At 35.1% G+C, this 21,273-nt stretch overlaps 1 long non-coding RNA gene across 1 annotated transcript; it reads right to left on the minus strand.

Moving 5' to 3' along the window:
* Positions 1-909: 909 nt before the first annotated feature.
* Positions 910-11,831, minus strand: LOC110007643 (uncharacterized). Its single transcript, XR_016052622.1, has 6 exons — positions 11,567-11,831; positions 9,658-9,756; positions 8,898-9,012; positions 8,235-8,349; positions 7,542-7,656; positions 910-2,470 (listed from the first exon to the last, which is right to left on the minus strand). It is a non-coding gene; the product is annotated as an uncharacterized LOC110007643 (long non-coding RNA).
* Between the last annotated feature and the right edge of the window lie 9,442 nt (positions 11,832-21,273).

A 21,273-nucleotide genomic window follows, 5' to 3' on the forward strand; every position in this document is an offset into this window, starting at 1 on the left:
CTCCACTTTGACGCACTTTGCAGATCATCACATACATAGCATGCTATTAGTCATCGAAAAGCATTCTCGTAGAGCATTGTGCCATGATCGGGTGAAAGAAATCAGCTGGATCCCCTCTCAAGATAGATACTTTGCTCTCAGGAGTTTCCATGAAGTGATCAGTGAAATGAGGTTATAGAAGCATTATGGAAAAGCCTAATCCATCCTAGAGACTCTTGCTTCAGTTGGTTAGCATACCAATAGAGGCTACTCACATATGGTAGAATGCAAAGATAGGCACTCCAAATGAGTACATATGCTACTCATGCAAAACAAGAAGGAAGAGCCAGAACCGTGTTGTGGAAGTTCAACACAGTCACAATAATCAGCAGCAACATCCAGAGCCTTACAGCACACTGGTCCCAAAAGAAATTCCCAGCAACTTTCATGATAAACTATGGAACATTTCACCCCCAACCATGATATGGTAACTTGGAAAGAAAGGAACTGTAGAGCGAAAAAGAATCGGAATCAATCCATCAAAGCATTGCTAAGAGAAATTACATGGTAAATCCGAGATTGTGTCCCATATACCCACATACATCCTCCAAGAAATGATTACAAGCTTCTTATTTACAAGAGATGAGCACAGAGAGCTTTGATAATGTAATTTGGAAGACGTAGTTAGAACACTTGTACGTTGTGAGCGCATGAAGAGTACCTGACATTTCAGTATTGTATATTTTTCTATATACAATTTTCACACATAAATACAACAGGTGGCAAGCCAGCTCAAACCCCTCACAGACATAGCAAATAAAGGAAGCTGATAAGACCAATCGATAGGGAAAGCAAACTAGATCCTATGTGGTAACCAAATACTGGGTCATGAAGGTAACAAGCTCCAAGCAATGTATATTTTAACTGTTGACAGGCACGTATGTATTTTAACTGTCGACATGAAAGTATTGTATTTTACATTATTAGATTTTTTGGGTAAGTTATTTTACATTATTAGTAGAGACAGCACATGTATTTTAACTGTGGACATGGCAGTAAACATTATACCCATACTCCTGTTCAATACATGCTTAAAAAAAAACAAAATTTCTTAAAGTAAACTTCCAAAAAGTATTTCAAACATTTCTTAAACTACAGTTTAAATTTTATAAAACTGACAATCTATCTTTGGCTAGGTACATTCTATTAGTAGAAAACCACCTATCCGTTATCAATGTACGCATGACAGTAAAGATAAACATCTATCCAATACATTCTAGCGGGTCTGAGGGTTGAATGCTTCAAGATGAGAATGAGGAGGTGTTTCACATGTGCTGTAAGCCAAAAAGAGAAAAAGAGGAAGCATGACACATGATGATCTCATAACATATAGAGATTATGCAATAATTCTCAGCATCAGTAGATTAACATGCAAAGACTCTCTTGATTCTCGCTCCTCGAGAAATTAGAGAGGAAGCAAGAAACAAACAATATCAGGAAGATCTCCTACACCCACAACTGTAGAAAATTACCGTGAGTAGCATCACTCCACCGTAGGCTGCAATCTAAAGACCACCTCTGATGAATAAATGTTGTTATGCTTTAATTTCTAACTGGGCATCACCACCATTCTATTAAGAATGGAAAACAGATGGAAGAATATCTAGTCATAGTAGATGGATTAATTAACAGAAGGAAAATTGATCAACCTAAGCACAAAATGACCAAATTCCTGATGACACACTTTGTATGTATATTACACATGGGTAAAAATTATCCAAGAAAATAAATCTGCATGAATGAATGTTGAATGCACACAGGACTCTCTATTGCTACATTGAAGCCTCACTGTTTTAGCTTGGAGAATATATACATGTATATGTATGGTTGTAAACATTCAAAAACAAATGCAACTTATTAGACATGGCTATCTAATTATAGATAAAAAATTTGAAGTTTTAACACTTCCAGTTACTTTCACAATAATATAAGCACAATACAGCTGGTCAGGGAGACAAATCCCTGTGTCCCATATAGCATATCCATATTCAGAGAAAGCATGAAAGGCAAAGAAATCCAAATATGAAAACAGAAGTTTTCGAAGACTGTGTCTGTCACCTGCAATAAGGTTCTTCTGCACAGCCACCAACACAAGAAATGACCGAAGGCAAAAGAAATTCCTTTGAGTAAGGTAAAACCAATTCACCATTGATTAAAGACTCAATAACTTCTTTAGGGAGGGGGGGGTAGGCATTATCTTCTGATTTACTAGAAGAAGCTGAATCTAAATCACTGTGGCCAGCCATTACAGAATGATTCTCCCCAAAGTGCAAAGATTCAGCAAGACCTCTTTGTGAATGTGTTTAGATGTCCCGAGCTCAAATTCCTCACCTTCACCTTTCCCTAGACCTTGAAGATAAAGCTTCCTTCCAATCTGGAGTTCTATTGAGCCAATGTAACGAAAACAATAGCTACAGACAAGAGCATCAACCTGATCGAAAAAAAGAGTATGTTTGGTTAGAAAGGGGAAGGTAGATACATTTGTGCGCGCGCACACAAAAACAAAAGGAATATATACATATTCTTAATAAGGCACAAGAAGTATTATGAAAAATACATCATCCTTAAATAGCCTATGCATATGCGCATGCATGGCCATTCTATGGTTCTGTAATTTTTATCATAGTTTGCAACTGCAAATCTTAACATGGACATTGTTAGTCACTGTGTCGGGTCTCCCCAGCATCGGAGGGTAAAACATAGCAGTTACATAACTTCTAAGAGAATTTTATATTGCCAATAACATTTTTCCTTTAGTGCAATGCTCCGTCGAGATCATACTATCCACATACTCCCTCGGTGAAAAGCCACCTATTAAATTTTGGGATCCACTTAAGAATCACCATATGGTATTTAAAAAAATGGATTTTGAGATTTATTTTTTTACGCAGATTTCGTTGTCCAAAAATTGGACAGTCTAAATTCAATTTTAGGGCATTAATTTTTCAAGGCTCATATCGGAATTTTAGGTGATCGGTGCATACCAATGAAGTTGAAGGACAAGTTCTATAAGACAGCTGTGAGACCAACTTTACTCTATGGGGCAGAACATTGGGTGGTCAAAAACTAATATACCCATAGAATGAGTGCAGCGGAGCGGAGATGAGGATGCTGACATGGATGAGTGGTAGACAAGGAAAGATAGAATTCAAAATGAGTACATTTGGGAAAATTTAGAAGTGGCACCAATAGGTGATAAGATGAGAGAGAGCAGACCTAGGTGAGTTGGCCATGTGTGGCACAGACCCAATATTGCACCTTTTAGGAGGTGCAAGTTAGTTCAAGTGCAAGGCTCAAAACAGGTAAGGGGTAGGCCCAAAAGGACATAGTTAGAAGTTGTGAGAAAGGATATGAAGACTTATGGCCTCATTGAGGATATGGTCCTTAATAGAACAGAATGGTGAACCAGGATTTGTATAACTGATCCCAATTAGTTGGGAAAAGGCTTTCACGATGAAGATGATGAATTTTTCTAGACTCATTGAGGGGAGTTTGAGGTGTTTTTTTTTTTTTTAAGTTGTCTACTAGGTTGAAGAAGATACATCCCCAAAATTTGGGGCCCTAAAATTACCCCTAGGTTCGAATTTAACAAATGAAGCAAAAGAAGAGTCTCCCATAGCAGAAGCAGGGAATCATTTCATTTTATTTTATTTTTGACATATTAACAGGTAGGAAAACGTCACATTGTGGCTTTGCCATCCCAAGCACCCAGGTCAAGGGCGCATTGCTATAGATAACAATTTTAAAAACCAAATAAAAGTAAAAATCCCATTTTTGGAGAAAGGATTTGGCTGACCCAGACTTCTTTTCTAAAGTCTAATGACATGAATATAGTATATATATATATATATATATATATATATATATATATATATATATATATATATATATATATATATATATATATATATATATATATATATATATGGAAAAGTATTAAAAACGCCTCTGGGCAAATTTGAATAGTGTTTCCCTCCAAAACGAACATAGCATGTTTGTTGAGGTTTATATTGAAACACCGCAACGGCTCTACGATGGTCGTGGTTGAATCCCGTGTTTTTTTGCGTGAAAAAACCCCACAATGGACATGCTTTGTCCGTTGCGATACCGCAACAGACATGCTATGTCCATGGTGGTCTTTTAATCCACACCGTCCGAAAAAATCAGACGACGCCGAGCCTTTGGGCGAATATACTGTTGATTTTCACCCATAGGCATTGCGTAGTCTCTTTCTATATATATTATATATTTGCTTCATTTTCTATTTAATCTTAAGTTCTTAACGACCTATACTATATATATTCAATTTCTTAGGATGCATGTGTTTGTGTAATAACCACACAATGAAGGCAGTCAAATTTATTTGACTTACCATAGCCTCTTGATCTTTTCCCCTCTCCTTGCAAAGTAGGAAACTCCTTGCACACTTGGGCAGAGTTGTCGGGATCTCCCAAGGAGGTGGTCACTCCAGCTCCAGAAGCTAGATCATGCGCTCTGGGAGGAGATCTCGATTCTAGGCACTTTTTATTTTAAGGATCTCAATCCACAAAATTGTGGATTGAGAAGGCTAGTTAATGGGATCAAGATACCGCTTATCCAAATCATTGGTCCATGTTCAATTAAACTCAATCCTAGTCTAACTAGGAACTAAGCTTCTTCTACATTGGAAGTAAGGTTATCGACACACTTGGAGATCATTTCCAATGGAGCATTGATGACCAACATATTTAGTTGTTATCATTGTCCTAGAAAAAGGTCCACCCGATGCCTAGGCATCAAAAGGGCCTTTGGGTGGACACCCAGGCCTGGGCGCCATTACCTAGGCATGCCCAAGCGAGCGCCTGATTCTAGTTCCCCTTGTTCGTAATTTAAGTGGGCTCAAGATCACTTTAGGTCATTTTGACCCACAAAATTTTATAAAAGAACATTGGGGGTGTTTTAAACCCCAAAAGTTAAAAATAAAAAAAAATAAAAAATAAAAACATCAAATTATAACTTTTTCTGTGAATCGAAAAAAGAATTTGAGGCTTGAGGAAACACCCAAAAGCTTAGCCTTCATTGGTGGAACATTTTTTAGGGTGCAAGTGACGGTATTTGAAGACTTTTGAGGTGATTTCTAGCTCGAAATATATCAAAAAACAACGAAGAACAAATTATGAAGAAAGAAAGACCTCCTCTCTCTTCTTTTGTATTTCAATTTTCATTATTGGACTACTAGTTTTGTACTTCTCTTTTGTATTTCATCTTATCTAGTTGTCGTCGTGTTCATGTGTTAGTATGGAGTATGCCATACTCAATTTGGATTGGATAGCTGAAGGTTAATACACCATGGACTTGTTCATGTTTTTGACTTTTTTCACTAAATTTTCAATGAATTGAATTTTTGAACATGTTTCAACATTCAAGCATATATATTTGCATGGAAAAGCCAATTAGAATACATATAAGTACAAAATTAATAAAAATATTTGCATATATGTGCTTTTGAACAGCATATATATGAAATTTTTCACCTCAAGGTGCTTGAGGTTTTGGAGCCAGCCTAGTGCCTAAACGCTGGGCACCAAGGCTGCCTAAGGGCCGCCTAGTGCTTCTTGAAACATTGGTAGTTGTGAATAGCAATTCTTTTGTTTAAACTATAAGCTATAGACAATTTGACACAGATCCCTACTTAGGAAGGTTCTTTAGTTTTTTACGACCCACAATTTATGTAAAGGCCTTGACTTCTTATATACTTTACAATTACAATTTACACACCTTGTGTTGTGCCTTGTGAATAATTTCAAAGAAAGGCAACAAGAGAGAGCAGGAAGAGAGAAGGAAGAAGACAAAAGAAGATAGTAAGGAGAGACGAGTTGCGGTACTATAAGCAAAGAAAGAAGTTGCAGTTGATAGGCTTAACTTCCTAGAGGCTAATTCACTAGGTCCAGTACATCTCTCATTAGGGAGGAGGGGTAGGGGGAGAATGAGACAAATAACAGTGTACCTCATCGAGGAATTTAGCGAGAATGAGATAGTTTCAACTCCCCAATGTGTTCATATTTGAGAGAAAGCGCAACAAGAAACAGAATACAAAAGATTTTCATTTTTAGCATTAACAATATGAAGGAGAGGGAGAGAAAGAGTGAAAGATAAGATACCTTTGCCCTCTCGTCGACCATATTTCAATGTCATCTAAGTGAAAGAACCCAAAGGAGGGAAAAACAAGGTCAGGGACACTGAGATTTGAATCCTCATATTGGAAGTGTTCCCGAACTCGAGTACTGTAGTTAAGTGCCCTTGTGGAGCCTTGATTCTAAGCTTCACTGACCCGAATCCCATATGCTTTATCGTTCAATCCTAGACAAACTTAAATCACGCTCCCTATATGTTGGGATCTCGATCCTTTTACCACACGATGTACGGACCTCGATCCCTCAACTATAGATCTTTGAGCATTGTTTGATCCCATGCTCCAGCTTCCACTCGCGGATCTTTCAACGCTCCGCATCCCAGTAACTATGCACTAGAGTCCTAGTGAACAATGATTCCTTGTATATCTTTCTCTGTTAGAAACCTCTCTTCATAAATTAGAAATCCTTTCTGAGAACAACGTTTCCTTTTGCATATGGGGATCAAGATATTTTAATTTTTGGATTTTCTTACTCTTTTACTCTTACATAAATATACACTTTCTTAGTCTTTTCAATTCTGACTTTCTATATTTTGACAAGTTTTGCCATTTTAAAATTAGGAATTCAAAATTTAAGTCATCCGTATAACATAGAGTCCTAAAAAATAAAGTTTATTTCTATATACAGTCTATAAAATTTCCCCCGAATTTTTTTAGTTCCCATTAAAGATCAGTTTGTATGTGTTTGTTCGAAAGCTATGAAAAGAGCAACCTTGACCTGGTATGGGGGGAACCCAAGATTTCCTTCATCAGTATTATAAGAAAGAAGAAGACCGAGATTGTCAAACCCCAAATCTCAAAAGCTATATTACAAATATAAATAAAAATCAATAATGATAAAAAATTACAAGAGACACACACTATCCACTATAATTGAGAAATAAAAAAAAGCTGTACCCCCAAACAGTCACAACATATGGCGTTAAAACCAATACACATAACAGCTAAAAAAAAGAAGCCATATTGGAATAGGAGGAAATAAATATGGCAGATTGGGCCACAAACCATTTTCCATGCATTCCAATCCATGCTTAAATGAGAAGGATATTAGAATTCGAATTTGATTTAGAAAAGCATTCACATGGCTACTCCATAGTTGACTGAGAGCATTTCAGCAAAGCATGTCTAAGAATTGTTTAGATTGCCTGGTGTAAATGGAAATTGCCTAGGTACATTCAGCTCTTTATCTTTTTTCTTTTTTTGAGGAAGTTTATATCGGAAGAGAAAGATAAAACAAAGAGGAGAAAGAGAATGAACTTTACTCAACAAAATGCAACTATGTTAATGCAAATAAAAACTGAAGAATGCATATAATAGAAAGAAACCCCACCTTAATCCCAGAGGGACTCTCCATAAAGCTCAGTTTGTATGTGTTTGTTCGAAAGCTATGAAAAGAGTATCCTTGACTTGGTAATTGGGGGAGCCCAAGATTTCCTCCATCAGCACTGTAAGAAAGAAGAAGACAGAGATTGTCAAACCCTAATTCTCAAAAGCTATCTTACAAATATAAATAAAAATCAATAATGATCAAAAATTGCAAGAGACACACACTATCTACTATAATTGAGAAATAAATAAAAGCTATGCCCCCAAACAGTCACAACATTTGGCGTTAAAACCAATACACATAACAGCTAAAAAAAAGAAGCCACATTGGAATAAGAGGAAATAAATATGGTAAATTGGGCCACAAACCATTTTCCATGCATAGCCAATCCATGCTTAAATGAGAAGGATGTTAGAATTCAAATTTGATTTAGAAAAGCATTCACATGGCTACTCTATAGTTGACTGAGACCTCTTCAGCTAAGAATGTCTTAGAATTGTTTAGAAATTGCCTGGTGTAAATGGAAATTGCCTAGGTACATTCAGCTCTTTATCGTTTTTCTGTTTTAGAGGAAGTTTATATCGGAAGAGAAAGAGAAAACAAAGGGGAGAAAGAGAATGAATTTCACTCAACAAAATGCAACCATGTTAATGCAAATAAAAACTGAAAAATGCATATAATAGATAGAAACTCCACCATAATCCCAGAGGGACTCTCCATAAAGCTCAGTTTGTATGTGTTTATTCGAAAGCTATGAGAAGAGCATCCTGAACTCGGTAATGGGGGGAACCGAAGATTTCCTTATTCTTCGCTGCAAGAAATAAGATGACAGAGATTGTCAAAGCCCAATTCTCAAAATCTATCTTAAAACTATAAATAAAAATCAATAATGATAAAAAATTGCAAGAGACACACACTATCTACTATAATTGAGAAATAAATAACAGTTATGCCCCAAACAGTCACAACATTTGGCGTTAAAATCAATACACATAACAGCTAAAAAAAAAAAGCCATATTGGAATAAGAGGAAATAATATGGCAGATTGGGCCACAAACGAATAAGAAGGATGTTAGAATTCAAATTTGATTTAAAAAAGATTTAACATGGCTACTCTATAGTTGACTGAGCGCACTTCAGCTAAGCATGTCTAAGAATTGTTTAGATATTGCCTGGTGTAAATGGAAATTGCCTAGGTACATTCAGCTCTTTGTCTTTTTTCTTTTTTTGAGGAAGTTTACATCGAAAGAGACAGAGAAAACAAATAGGAGAAAGAGAATGAATTTCACTCAACAAAATGCAACCATGTTAATGCAAATAAAAAAATGAAGAACGCATATAATAGAAAGAAACTCCACCTTAATCCCAGAGGGACTCTCCATAAAGCTCAGTTTGTATGTGTTTGTTCGAAAGCTATGAAAAGAGTATCCTTGACCTGGTAATTGGGGGAACCCAAGATTTCATTCATCAGCACTGCAAGAAAGAAGAAGACAGAGATTGTCAAACCCCAATTCCGTAAAGCTATCTTGCAATTATAAATAAAAATCAATAATGATAAAAAATTGCAAGAGACACACACTATCTACTACAATTGAGAAATAAATAAAAGCTATGCCCCCAAACAGCCACCACATTTGGCGTTAAAAACAATACACATAACAGCTAAAAAAAAGAAGCCATATTGGAATATGAGCAAATAAATATGGCAAATTGGGCCACAAACAATTTTCCATGCATAGCCAATCCATGCTTAAATGAGAAGGATGTTAGAATTCAAATTTGATTTAGAAAAACATTAACATGGCTACTCCATAGTTGACTGAGGGCACTTCAGCTAAGCATGTCTAAGAATTGTTTAGATATTGCCTGGTGTAAATGGAATTTGCCTAGGTACACTTCAGCTAAGCATGTCTAAGAATTGTTTAGATATTGCTGGTGTAAATGGAAATTGCCTAGGTAAATTCAGCTCTTTATCTTTTTTCTTTTTTTGAGGAAGTTTATATCGGAAGAGAAAGAGAAAAACAAAGACGAAAAAGAGAATGAATTTTACTCAACAAAAAGCAACCATGTTAATGCAAATAAAAAATGAAGAATGCATATAATAGAAAGAAACTCCACCGTAGTCCTAGAGGAACTCTCCATAAAGCTCAGTTTGTATGTGATTGTTCGAAAGCTATGAATAGAGCATCCTTGACCTGGTAATTGGGGGAACTAGCACTGCAAGAAAGAAGAAGACAGAGATTGTCAAACTCCAATTCTCAAAAGCTATCTTACAAATATAAATAAATATCAATAATGATAAAAAATTGCAAGAGACACACACCATCTACTATGATTGATAAATAAATAGCTACGCCCCCAAACAGTCACAACATTTGGCGTTAAAACCAATACACATAACATTACAATTAAACATGAACAAAATTACAAAAAGGAGATGTGTAAATTTGTATACCTCTCTCTCTCCAATCATATATTAATGTGCAGATAGCAAGGTTAAGTGTATCTCAATCTCTCACCATCCATGTTATCTCCTATATAAACAATTAAAGATAAATTTTATGGGCTTTTTGAGACCAAGACAGCTACATACAACTAGGTTGATCGCATCTACAGAAAATAATGGAATTTTTTCACCCTAAAAAAAAAAACTTGGAAAGGCAGAGACACCTTGGTGGTACCTAGTTGATAATCTGGATAGACATAGAGTGAAATAAGATATTATATGACTGTAAAAAATTTAACAAAATATGGTGAAGTGTTCAAATACAATATTGCATGTATGTTTTTCCATAATCCGATCCTTGAAAGACCTCAGAGAAAGACTTCCATAGAGCTGCAAATCTTGAAGATTCGGTCAAAAAAATGTTTCGAGATGGTAGGAACAGGGTACTTGATTGAGGCCAATCTAATAACATTCATTGAAGCCAAAAGAGAGTAGATCAGTAGATCAGAGAGAGAAAAGAGAGTAGATCAGTAGATTGTTAATGGGGACGTGAATCAATGAAATATGGATTGGCCCTCACCGAGAACATGAGTAAGGAGTAGTTTTGGGATTTATCTAGAGTAAAATTTGAGTAGTTACAGTATATATATAAGACTATGGCTACATATATATAAGTATGTATGAATTAGATTATTTCAAATCAAAAATATCTATTTCTAAAAAATATCTATTTCTATTTTAATATTTATATTTTTATCACATATACATGTGTCTCTTCCATAATGTAAACCATCCGCATCTTAGTCACGTTTTTGTTTTTCTCTCAATTTTTATGTGGTTTTCTCATTTTTGGGCTTTGGAGCTAGCCGATTGTGAGCTCAGCTCGGCTTATTTTGGCTATAATCAACTCGGCTCAGCACCCATCCGATCGGTTCATAATAAATTCTCTTGAGCTGAGCTAAGCCGATATAAGTTGAGCCTAACCAAAATAAGCCGAGCCAAGCTAGCCAACTCTAGCCAAAACCGAGACCGACAAAAAAAACCTAAGGAAAAACAGAAAAATTTTAAAAAATAAAATAAAAAAAAAACAATTTGTAAAAAATAATAAACAAATTCCTATTAAATAAAAAATCAAATAAAAAAAACAACCAATCAGCCAATTTACTGGTCAGGCTTCAAACCGCTTCGGGGCCATGTCTAATTAACCATTCCGGAACACAAGAAAGAGAAATAGTCTATTTGAGAGAGTGAAATGAAGGGGAGAGAGATGACTCTTCTCAGTTCACATTGTAAAGCAAAGAATTGGGATATAGAAACCTTAATTAACTTCTAAAAATTTGAAGATTGTCTGTTTGTAATTTTTAGACAACAATTTGTAGCTGAAACGAAAAAAGAAAGTTTAATTTGGGAATAAAAAATGATGTCTAAAATTTGCCTATGTTATAAAATTCCACAATTTTGCTATATTAAAATTTCACTGAATTACATTAAAATTTCACTGAAATTCTACAAATTTCAGTGAAATTTGTAATTTTTTTTTTTTTTTTTTCGTATTTTCACTATTTTATTTTTTCTCAATACCTCGGCTCGACTTATATAGGCTTGGCACGGCTTGTATCGGCTCGGCTCGACTTACATCTGTCATTCTTCTGTTGTCATTCGATACCTGAAGACTTTCCAATCCCCATATGTTTTCATTTGGCATGTGTCAAATTGTGTCTAAGTGTCTAATTATTTCAGGTAGTACCTGAAGATCAACGCAAGGCTCTTTATCCAACTCATTCTTTCAAGATTCTATTCTTCTGTTGTCAGGCTCGACCTACAGGCTCAACAAAAGAATAAAAAAAGTCGAGCCTGGCAACAGAAGAATATATTCACATAGAACGACAACAGAAGAATATATTCACATAGAATGACATATATTCACATAGAATGACATATATTCACATAGAAAGACATATATTCACATAGAATGACATATATTCACAATATATTCACATAGAAGAATGTATTCACAATATATTCTATGTGAATATATTCACATAGAATGACATAGAACGACAACAGAAGAACATATTCACATGTCTAACTATTTTATTCTTCTGTTGTCATTCTTCCGTTGTCAGGCTCCACTTACAGGCTCAACAAAACCTGATATGTTATTGCAGAAGAATATAGGCTGATTAAATTTTTCATCATGCACATAAAGCTACAAAAGGTGACACATCATAAATCATTGAGGGGACATGAACAACCAAACAGACACACATGAGTTCATCATTATTCCTTTTTCAATGACTATTAAACTCATGATTATGATTAGGTATAATGATATATCAAACAATAGATAATATCAAAGGTTGTAACATAAGGAACTGTCAAAACATACAAACATTTTAATGGAATTACATGAAAATAGATATTCTAACTGCTGTGTCTTTTTTGTTTTGGCGAGGTCCACAGTTGTGCATTATGAACATGGACAACCCATCTTAAAAGGAGACTGAGTTACACTCCAACTAAATATATATAAACTTAACAGTTCAGATTCACTACTCATGAAGAATTGTGAATGACAAGAGAAGAATATATTCACATAGAATGACATATAATCATATAGAATGACATATATTCACAATATATTCACATAGAAGAATGCATTCACAATATATTCCATGTGAATATATTCACATAGAATGACATAGAATGACAACAGAATAATATATTCACATGTTCAACTATTTTATTCTTCTGTTGTCATTCTTCCGTTGTCAGGCTCCACTTACAGGCTCAACAAAACCTGATATGTTATTGCAGAAGAATATAGGCTGATTAAATTTTTCATCATGCACATAAAGCTACAAAAGGTGACGCATCATAAATCATTGAGGGGACATGAACAACCAAAAAGACACATGAGTTCATCATTATTCCTTTTTCAATGACTATTTAACTCATTATTATGATTAGGTATAATGACATATCAAACAATAGATAATATCAAAGGTTGTAACATAAGGAACTGTCAAAACATACAAACATTTTAATGGAATTACATGAAAACAGATATTCTAACTGTTGTGTCTTTTTTGTTTTGGTGAGGTCCACAGTTGTGCATTATGAACATGGGCAACCCATCTTTAAAGGAGACTGAGTTACACTCCAACTAAATATATATAAAACTTAACAGTTCAGATTCATTACTCATAAAGAATTGTGAGAATTTAATTGATCCAGACATTTACTGATCACATATTCGTCGTGCACTACTGATGATGAAACCATGATCCATCCAAAAAAAGATTCAAGTATATAGGAAGTTGCAGATCCAGAACAAGAACATCAGAAGAAAGCTCAAAGAGTATATGCATCCAATTTTGCATTGATAGAGAGGAACTGGACTTTTAGCAATTCACAGTCAACATCATATATGGATCTAAAACAATTCTCGTTAAATGGGAAAACTCAAAGTGGGTGAAAGAGTTCCTTTCCCAGACTTTAGTGACCTTGCAAAACTCCCTAAAGGAAACCTTTGAGCATAAGTTAGCAATAACAATTCAAATCCCAACCAAAACACACTAAAGAACATAAGAAACAAGACTCAACTCCCAAACTTCCTCTCAAAGATAATTACAAAAGGGATAATTGTGAACAATCTCGTATCAATGGCAGAAGCCCAGACACTACCGTAAATGCATTAAGCAGCAAACAAAACCAATAAAAAATGTATCCAACCTGGGACACTGACCTACAACTGTTAGATATATGGTATCCAACATGGACAAGAATGACAAATTCTACTGTGAATTCTTTGAATATGAACTATCAATCTATTAAAGGCATGATCCAAGCAAAAGGGAGAAAACAAAAAATCACATACAAGTTGATATTCTTAAAAAGTAACTATGACCTCAGGGGAGGGAATTTAAATGAAAACCATAATCAATATAAAAGGAAAGGTCAGCAACCAAACTTATAAACTGCTTTACATACTTGAGGTCAACTCCCATAATTTGTGGATTCAATGGAAGATACCCAGTCACCTATAGAATGAATCAATGACAACATCAAAATCAAAATCAAAATTTTCTCTTTAACCAAAAATAACTAATAAGTAAAACTCAAGCAACAAAAGGATTGTTTCCATGTATGTAACTCCGAAACAGCAACCATCATTAACAAATCACATAATTTGGACAGAATATATATGGATCAGAGGCGAAGTTACTCCATCTTATCAATCCAAGAATCCCAAACATAAATATTGATGATTATTCTGGAAGCTTACTACGTAAGGCCACCAGCCTGCATATACAGATTGTTGATGGAGAGAGGTTAGGTTTTCGGGCTTATGTGACGGATCCATCTTGGTAGTGAAGGACTTGAAGGAGAAAACGAAACCAAACATGAGCTTGTGATCCTCTTGTGGACTAAGGGTTTTGCGGGGACAAAGCCATTCCCTGTAAAAGAGGCAAACCCCATTCCAATTTGATTTAGAAGGATACAAGAACATGCTAAAATACAAGAATTAAATTCTCGATAGTTTTTAATTTATATTTCAAATATATTGGACGAATTACCCTTCAACATCATCACAAGAAAAAAATCAACACCACACTTCATACATATTAAAAAAATGGGGAGCGTAGAGAGAGAAGCAAACACAATTATCAGACTAAGATCAAGCAGAGACTAATGACAACTAAGGATTATGTTTAAGTTTTCAAGTTTCTAAGAAAGTTGAGAAGATTGCTTCTCTGCTTGTGTTAGAGTGAGAATTGGGACCATCTTGCTCTCGATGAGCTCTTCTCCTGTAAAGGCCACCAAAATAGTTTCTCCTTTTTGGGTGGCTCTCGTTGTTGAGCTCGTCATCTTCGTTTGAAGTACCCTTCGCCATTTTCTTGATTGTAAAAGTAGAAGAAAAATATTAATGGATTTCTGATCAATGACTAATGAAGCCTTATGGTCTAAACTAGAGGAAGATATTTGAAAAGATTCATGCCGGCTGGTTATGTGATCAAGAAATGCATTGAGAGAGATGGATCGGTTTCTGATCAAGATACGCAGAAAGAGAAGAGAGTAGATCAATAGATTGTTAATGGGGACGTGAATCAATGAAATATGGATTGGCCCTCACCTAGAACTTTAGTAAGGAGTAGTTTTGGGATTTATCTAGAGTAAAATTTGAGAGTGAGAACCCATTACAGTATCTATATAAGACTATGGCTACATATATATAAATATGTATGAATTAGATTGTTTCAAATCAAAAATATCTATTTCTAAAAAATATCTATTTCTATTTCAATATTTATATTTCTATCACATATACATGTGTCTCTTCCATAATGTAAACCATCCGCATCTTAGTCACGTTTTTGTTTTTCTCTCAATTTTTATGTGGTTTTCTCATTTTTTAGGCTTTGGAGCTAGCCGATTGTGAGCTCAGCTCGGCTTATTTTGGTTTGACTCGGCTTTTTTTGGCTATAATCAACTCGGCTCAGCTCCCATCAAATCGGTTCATAATAAATTCTCTTGAGCTGAGCTGAGCCGATATAAGTTGAGCCTAACCAAAATAAGCCGAGCCGAGCTAGCCAACTCTAGCCAAAACCGAGACCAACCAAAAAAACCCAAGGAAAAACAGAAAAATTTTAAAAAATCAAATAAAAAAAAAAAAATTTGTAAAAAATAATAAACAAATTCCTATTAAATAAAAAATCAAACAAAAAAAACAACCAATCAGCCAATTTACTGGTCAGGGGTCAAACCGCTTCGGGGCCATGTCTAATTAACCATTCCGGAACACCTGAAAGAGGAACAATCTATTTGAGAAAGTGAAATGAAGGGGAGAGAGAAGACTTGTATCAGTTCACATTGTAAAGCAAAGAATTGGGATATAAAAACCCTAATTAACTTCTACAAAGTTGAAGATTGTCTGTTTGTAATTTTTAGACAACAATTTGTAGCTGAAACGAAAAAAGATAGTTTAATTTGGGAATAAAAAATGATGTCTAAAATTTTCCTATGTAATAAAATTCCACAATTTTGCTATATTAAAATTCACTGAATTTCGTTAAAATTTCACTGAAATTCTACAAATTTCAGTGAAATTTGTAATAGTTTTTTTTTTTTTTTTTTTGCATTTTCACTATTTTATTTTTTCTCAATACCTCGACTCGGCTTATATAGGCTTGGCTCGGCTTGTATCGGCTCGGCTCGACTTACATCGGTCATTCTTCTGTTGTCATTCGATACCTGAAGACTTTCCAATCCCCATATGTTTTCATTTAGCATGTGTCCAATTGTGTCTAAGTGTCTAATTATTTCAGGTAGTACCTGAAGATCAACGCAGGGCTCTCTATCCACAGCTCATTCTTTCAAGATTCTATTCTTCTGTTGTCATTCTATTTTATTCTTTTGTTGTCATTCTTCTGTTGTCAGGCTCAGACTTACAGGCTCAACAGAAGAATAAAATAAGTCGAGCCTGACAACAGAAGAATATAATCACATAGAATGACAACAGAAGAATATAATCACATAGAATGACATATATTCACATAGAATGACATATATTCACAATATATTCACATAGAAGAATGTATTCACAATATATTCTATGTGAATATATTCACATAGAATGACATATATTCACATACAATGAATATATTCACATAGAATGACATATATTCACATAGAATGACAACAGAAGAATATATTCACATGTCCAACTATTTTATTCTTCTGTTGTCAGGTTCGACTTACAAGCTCAACAAAACCTGATATGTTATTGCCGAAGAATATAGGCTGATTAAATTTTTCATCATGCTCATAAAGCTACAAAAGGTGACACATCATAAATCATTGAGGGGACAGGACCAACAAAACAGACACACATGAGTTCATCATTATTCCTTTTCAATGACTATTTAACTCATGATTATGATTAGGTATAATGACATATCAAACAATAGATAATATCAAAGGTTGTAACATAAGGAACTGTCAAAACATACAAACATTTTAATGGAATTACATGAAAACAGATATTCTAACTGCTGTGTGTCTTTTTTGTTTTGGCGAGGTCCACAGTTGTGCATTATGAACATGGGCAACCCATCTTAAAAGGAGACTGAGTTACACTCCAACTAAATATATATAAAACTTAACAGTTCAGATTAACTACTCATGAAGAATTGTGAGAATTTAATTGATCCAGACATTTACTAATCACATATTCGTCGTGCACTACTGATGATGAAACCATGATCCATCCAAAAAAAGATTCAAGTATATAGGAAGTTGCAGATCCAGAACAAGAACATCAGAAGAAAGCTCACAGAGTATATGAATCCAATCCTGCATTGATAGAGAGGAACTAGACTTTTAGCAACTCACAGTCAACATCATATATGGATCTAAAACAATTCTCGTTAAATGGGAAACTCAAAGTGGGAGAAAGAGTCCCTTCCCTAGACTTTAGTGACCTTGCAAAACTCCCTAAAGGAAACCTTTGAGCATAAGTTAGCAATAACAATTCAAATCCCAACCAAAACACACTAAAGAACATAAGAAACAAGACTCAACTCCCAAACTTCCTCTCAATGATAATTACAAAAGGGATAATTGTGAACAATCTCATATCAATGGCAGAAGCCCAGACAATACCGTAAACGCATTAAGCAGCAAACAAAACCAATAAAAAATGTATCTAACCTGGGACACTGACCTACAACTGTTAGATAATGGTATCCAACATGGACAAGAATAACAAATTCAACTGTGAATTTTTTGAATATGAACTATCAATCTGTTAGAGGCATGATCCAAGCAAAAGGGAGAAAACAAAAAATCACATACTAGTTGATATTTTTAAAAAGTAACTATGACCTCAGGGGAGGGAATTTAAATGAAAACCATAATCAATATAAAAGGAAAGGCCAGCAACCAAACTTATAAACTGCTTTACATACTTAAGGTCAACTCCCATAATTTGTGGATTCAATGGATACCCAGTCACCTATAAAATGAATCAATGACAACATCAAAATCAAAATCAAAATTTTCTCTTTAACCAAAAATAACTAATAAGTAAAACTCAAGCAGCAAAAGGACTGTTTCCATGTATGTAACTAAGAAACAGCAACCATCATTAACAAATCACAGAATTTGGACAGAATATATATGGATCAGAGGCGAAGTTACTCCATCTTACCAATCCAAGAATCCCAAACATAAATATTGATGATTATTCTGAAAGCTTACGTAAGGCCACCAGCCTGCAAATACAGACTGTTGTGGCCACATAACCATGGCACCTGTTGGACCATCCATACGCATATAGAAATACAACTGTGACAATTAGAGGACCACAAAAGCTTTAACTTAGATAAAGCATAACCCATCATGGGATGAAATGGACTGCCACTTCGGGAGTCCACACAAAATGATTTATGATGCCCTGGCAAGAAGAAATACTCAAAATGAAGTCCAAGAAAATATCACTTTTCTTCACAAGTATCTACTATCTTATACATCAATATTCCCATAGAATTTAGCAGCCAATATAAGATGAATTAATCTCCCTCAAAATATACAAGTCATCTAATGCTTAAGTGGCTCACCAAATGTAAGTGTTCCCTTGCCATATGTTCCATCAATCCCTTGCCATATGTTACAGTCAAAGTGTAGAAGTCAATCCCTTGCCATATATTCCGTCAAGAAAAGGGGAATCAGTGCCATTGTGAGGGCACCAACTTTGGAGCTATGGAAAGTCTATGGGTAGAACTTTTACCAAGGGAAGTGATGAGGTCCATTATTTCATCTAGACAAAGTGCATCTGTCAGCACAAGGGAGATTCTTGAAATTTGACTTCTCGGTAGTATCTATTTTCAAGGCATACACATTGTTGACCCGAAAACTTTTGCTAGTTAGACCCAGAGAGTGCAACCATCAAGTGGATTTTGCGTGCCAAGACCATGAAGGATCAAAATGGCGAAGATGGATTAGGTGTCCAAGTGTTTTGATGGCTGCTATCTCAAAAAATGGTGCATGGAACCCCCTAAACAAGCGCTCAATTAGCAAAAAAGAACGAAAAAATAACTAAACAAATTCTCCAAATAACCTTCCCATTATAATATGCAGAAATTTTGTGAAATAAGTTAGAAAGCATAGAATTGTCATGATGGTAGATACCATGCCCTGATTTTTACCATATTTGCAGCATCATTTGACATTGTAGAGATGAAAAACTAAGGCAGTTATACTAGCAAAGTAGCAACAGGAGATTAATTTTTCTTTCCATCCCTCCTGCATCTACGTACAAGAATATGATTTTCAAAAGCCAATGGATTTCAACATGAAGTTGTACCTTAGTGAGCGGTGAACTTAATTTCTGAATGACATCAATTATGTGATCGGACTTCACAGCCTAAAAAGAAGAAAAGGCACAAAAGCAATTTAGTGAATAGCCTATAACCTAAAACCTAAACAATTCAAATCTTTTGAGCCTATGCCCAATCTACCTAAAAATCTGCAATTCACCAAATACAATACAAAAAAGACAATACCCATGTCTGGTTCTTAACTCGATCAGAGACCGATGGGTCCAATCCAGGGAATCTAGCATAATGCACATCAAATTAAAGTGCTATTCCATCCAGAAAATGCAACCAGATCAAAAGCACGCATTAAATCACCCTCTATCTTTCAATTATAATACGAGCATGAAATAAACATCCCACTAAGGAATTGAACTTACCAGAGGAGAATTTATATCTTCACCAATATAACCTAAAGATGATTAAAAGAATAATCAGAGGTTGCTCATCAGCCACTCATAAATCACAGAAGTTAAATGATCGTATGCTTGAACATTTCACCTGTCAGAAAAACCAAAATCTAATGCAACAGAGATCCAGATGAGTACACTCCTTTTTGGGTGGGCTCTCATTGTTGAGCTCGTCATCTTCGCTTGAAGTACCCTTCACCATTTTCTTGATTGCAAAAGAGGAAGAAGAAAAAGATTAATGGATTTCTGATCAATGACGAATGAAGCCTTATGGTCCAAACTGGGGGAAGAAATTTGACAAGATGCATGTTGGCTGGCTCTGTGATCAAGAAATGCAGAGAGAGATGGATCGGTTTCTGATCAAGATACAGAGAGAGAGAGGAGTAGATCAGTAGATTGTTAATGGGGACGTCTACTTAGAGAGAGAGTAACCTCTGAGTGAGAGAGAGAAAGGAGTTGCAGCCAGGCCTTTTGTGTTTCGCTTGAGCATGTCAAAGCAAAGGGAGAGAGTCGTTGCCTCAGAGGGAGAGAGCCGTTGCCTTTGAGAGAGAAAGAGCCGTTGCCGAGAGAGAGAGAGCCGTTGCTTTTGAGAGAGTTGCCTTAGAGAGAGAAAGAGAGTTGCCTTAGAGAGAGAAAGAGACGTTGCCATATAGAGAGAGAGAGCCGTTGACATATAAAGAGAGTTGTTGCCTCAGAGAGCGAGAGAGCCGTTGCCGTACTTCGGTGGTGTTCTCCAAGTGGAAAATTGCATAAACCCCTAAAAAATAGACGGCATTTTACCCACGTTAATTTTTTTTAGCGTATTTTTTCTAAAAATTAAATTTTAAAATAAATTTTTTTTTTCACAATTTTTATTTTAATAATTTATTCATAATTTTATCGATTTTCTCATTTTTGGGATTTTAGACCAACTATTTATTGAACTCGGCTCGGCTTTTTCGTGCTAAAATGTCTTGGCTTGGCTCAGCTAACGTCGGCTCGACTTGGCTAACATCGGCTCGACTGGCTAATATCGGCTCGTTGCGGCTAACATCGGCTCGGCTCGGCTCAGGTCAATGAAACTCGACGTTAGATTTAGCTATTATGCAAATATCATAGTTGCTAAGTCTCCGTTCAAAACATGATTTTTTTTAAATCCGTTACGAATCCTGAGTTTTTTAAAAGATCTTCAAAAAATTGCTTTTTTAATAGTATTGATATAAATTCGTATTTTATCTTTTCTAAAAAATACTTACTCCTTATAACTTTATTATTTATTTATTTAATATTATTCAAAATTGGTTTAAAGAAAAATAAAGTTACAATAGGAGTAAATTTAAAATCTTGATTTAACAAAAAATACCATTAAAAGTTCTTTATCTCTATTTAGTTTTTCTCTCTAAGATTTGTTTTCTGGTTTCTGGATTTTTCAAACATTTGTTCCAAGAATCTTTGGGTCGAAAGGGAGATATTGGAGAAAAAGCAATTTATTCGTTGCCTCAGGATGTCGTCACACGTTAAC

Source organism: Amborella trichopoda, chromosome 3, assembly GCF_054954075.1.
Source record: "Amborella trichopoda isolate Santa Cruz 75 chromosome 3, AtrichopodaSantaCruz75HAP2 v2.0, whole genome shotgun sequence".
Taxonomy (NCBI): Eukaryota; Viridiplantae; Streptophyta; class Magnoliopsida; order Amborellales; family Amborellaceae; genus Amborella; species Amborella trichopoda.